The sequence below is a fragment of the Chionomys nivalis genome, chromosome 10, assembly GCF_950005125.1.
Source record: "Chionomys nivalis chromosome 10, mChiNiv1.1, whole genome shotgun sequence".
In the NCBI taxonomy this organism is placed as follows: domain Eukaryota; kingdom Metazoa; phylum Chordata; class Mammalia; order Rodentia; family Cricetidae; genus Chionomys; species Chionomys nivalis.
This window is the reverse complement of record NC_080095.1, coordinates 82388527-82392313: the sequence shown is the minus strand read 5'-3', so window position 1 is coordinate 82392313 and position 3787 is coordinate 82388527.

Here is a 3787-nt window from a genome sequence, read left to right as displayed (position 1 = left end):
TGGATCTTTATGCTAGTCAAGTATAAAACACAAAATTAAAGATGAACTTTCTTCAAAGGGCGGTGGTGGCCATGCCTTTACTCCCAGCACTTGGGAGGCAGAGGCAGGGGGATTTCTGATAGCTATTCCCCTATCCTGGCAAGTGGTATTTTTTGTCGAGGCTGGTCCCAACAAACTAGTGTACAGAGACGGGGGTAAGTGTGGTACAAACCACGGACTTAACGATCTAAAGCCAGACTACTGCAGGCTATGGTTTCACTGGTGGGAAGTGCTCCATCTGGAAGAGCAGAGAGCATGGGAACCAGCTAAATGAACATCACCCAAGCTTCAACTGTTCCTCAAGAGTTGTCTCTGGAAAGCAGGGTTGTGTCCACCTGCAATTTTATATTGATCTTGCAATCAAATGCTGCGTTAGCTAGGGACGGTGAATTGCCTCCAATTCTGTCTCCCTCTCCTGACAATCCCAATTGCTTGGTAGCTGCTAAGGTAAAGAGGTCATGATAATAGACACTCTGCTTTTGAAGCCCTCAGTGCTTCGAGTACAATGTGATGTCTGCACTGAGTGCTGATGCTTTCCTCTTGGGTCGATCATATTCGGATTAGTTCTTTGTCTTGATTGCTGCTCGCTAACAGAAATGTCCACTCCTGTGGTACCGGGATATTATAAACATTGAAGTATATCCTTTACCTAATGATGGTAAAATAGCATCCACTGCCTAATCATACAAACAAGATAAAAACAATGAGACATGAAAATGAAAACATAAAAACCCAGGACAGGAGAGGCTGAGGCTGAAGTCAGAATTGTTCCAAGGAGGAAGGTCATCTTTGTTCAGTTTCGGACATCAAAGTTATTTATAAATCACAAAATTAATGTAGAGTCCACTGAATCTGCTTCCCTTAACTTCAGTCTGTGCACCCACTAACCTTCTCTCTTTCCCATATTTTTGCCTTTTTCTAGAATTTCATATAGAATTTGTACAAGATGTAATCTTTCACATTTAAGTTTCTTCAAGAATATTCTTCATGTGTCAAATACAGGCTAGAGAAAGTCAAAGATAAGATGTCTCACATCTGAGTGCCCTTCATTGGAATTCATCCTAGTAAAAACAGCTAAACAAAATCGGAGTCTATTGGTTACAATTTTCTAATATGCCTTAAAATAATTATTAAAATTAACAATGCCTCTTTGAATACCATTAATGTTCATCTCCTACAGTATCAGTGGTAAGCACATCTCATTTATGAAAATACTTAATTAAAAAAATCCTCTAATAACCCTAACAGCTTTATTTTCAGCCATTGGTTTGGACTATTGACGCTTAAGTAGCTATCAGGAAAATTTATAAGTAACGATGATGACTGAACCCCATACAACATTGTAACATGTGTTTGTTTACCATTCCATTAAAGGTGAACCTAAAAATTTTCACTTTGCTATATATGTTCCCATTGTCTTGGTTACTTTTCTATTGTCCTGACAAAACACCATGACCAAGGCAATGTAGCTTGGTACCTGTTATCAGCAAGGCATTCTCATCTTGCTTCCTCTGTGTCTGGATGATGACCGCAGACTGACCTTTCCTCTTCCCAGAATTCTGCTGTTCTGGTTGCCCCGCCTCTATTTCCTGCCTGGCTACTGGCCAATCAGCATTATATTAAAATCCAAGTGACAGGGTGCAGCCCATTGTCCCATAGCACCATTGTGGTTAACTGATGAATCTGGAGGGGATGGAGAGAGAGGAGGGTGCCATTGTCAGGATTTGGAGATGGGAGAGTTCTACAGCTACTTCTCCACGGTTTGTTGTTTTGATTTTTGTTTGTTTGTTTAACGAGGTGAAATCACATTAGTTTGCAGTATCTGAAGCAACCTTAAAATACGAAAGTGTTTCAGAGGTTGCCTGAAGAACAGGAGGGGCTCAGAATCATTCATTTTGATCACAGCAAAACCCGATGCCGGATCTGCTGTGCTTGACTGTATGCTGAAGGAATGACCGAGACTTTGGAAAAGCAGAAGGGACCTATTTGAATCTGGGTATTTATTATCTGTGCTGTAATAATCCATGAGAAACAGTCTGTCAGATTTCTTACATTGCTACTAAATAAAGGTGCTAACTAAATACTTCTTTCAAGTTATCCTTCATATATATTATTTCAAAATGAACTTGGTTTTGTATTTGGTGATAAGTTCATATCACAGTTCCAAACCCTAATTAATTCAAAGTCGGTCTGGTCTAAACACTCAGTTGTACAAGAGTATGCTGAATTCCACCTCTGGCAAGGTGGTGTTCTATCGGTAACCTGTTTCTGTGTTAGTCAGCTTTCATCACTTCCACAAAGCACCCGAGGAAATCTTTGAAAGTAGATTCAGTTCACAGTTGCTTGGCCCTGTTGCTTTGTACTTGTGGTGGCATGGTGCATCCCACAGAAGAGAAAAAGAAGGGAATGAGACCTTCCAAACCTCCGATCTCCCCAGTTACAGAAGTGCCTCCAACCAGACCCCAACTCTTAAAGTTGTTCCGCTCCTTACTACCACTCAGATGCTGGCAAACAGGTCTTCGAGGGACATTTAAGATCAAAACCCTAACAACTTCATTGCCATCTTTTCCTCTAAAGATTGTCCTGGGATTGAGCCCACAATACTCTGCAGACATTCTTGAATTTAACCAGCAATGTCAGTAACATACAATGTTAGCGTTCTTACATTTTGGGCTTTTTATTTTATATAAGAAAATGCAAAGATTGCAAGTACAGATTTTGCTTTTAAAAAACACTACCATAAACAAAGGCTACTTTGTAATCAGAATCCTAATTATTTTTCTGCATGAAACAGCCTAGAACAGCTGGATTCCAGGAAGCTACTAACTTGATGGTGTCTATATGGGCCCGTGCCGGGTTTAGGTTTTACTGAGTTTTACTTGTTTTCTACTAAAACAAACTAAAAATCACACCCAGATCTTAGAATTCTTAAATGCTATTAAACATGCAAAGGGAATTTTAGTTTTATACAAAAAGAAAATTGCAACTACGTACATGAAAACTGAGCAAGCGGATGGTTTCATGGAAGTTGGATGACGTCAGCAAACGTCATTTCCCTTATATGGGAGGTTGCAAGCTGTTTTTCCCAGGATTTAACGATTAAAAAAAAAAATCAGCTATCAAAGATTTGGCCGGTTGCCTTTTATTTCCCAACAATATTAGATTCAATTTGGTCCTATTGTCGGAGAGGGCTGAATTTAACATTCTCCTTTAGACCTTTAGACGCAGGAAAAGTCAAACCGCCTTCAAAGGGTCAAAGAGCCCAGCTACAGCTCTACAGAGCGGGGAGAAAAGCGAGTCCAGGCAACCATGCGAATCCAGACCGCACGCAGCCTCTCGGATTGTAAAGGATCAGGACAGACGAGAGGGATGGGACCAAAGGCTCCATCCATCCTCCAAGCGGGAGACAAAGGTAATTCAGCGCGTGCGGGGACCGGGTGGCGTGACTCCAACCAGACTCCCGGGACGAGCCGGGGAACTGGGCAGGAGCAGAGCACGGTCCAGGGCGGGGCGGGGCAGAACGGAGGTTCCCGGCAGGAGGGGCGTGGCTGGGAACGCCATGGCCCCGCCCCCGCAGCAGGCCACGCCCCTGGAGTCCCAGGTCACGCGCTGGGCTGACCCACGACCTCGGGCCTGGGGGGGGCGGGCCGCGGCGGCCGAGCGCGTGCCTCACGTCCTCTGCGGCCCCGCCCCCCGCGCTGCGCACGCGCGGCCGCGCCCCGCCCCTCGTCCCCCGGGGTGGGCGGGG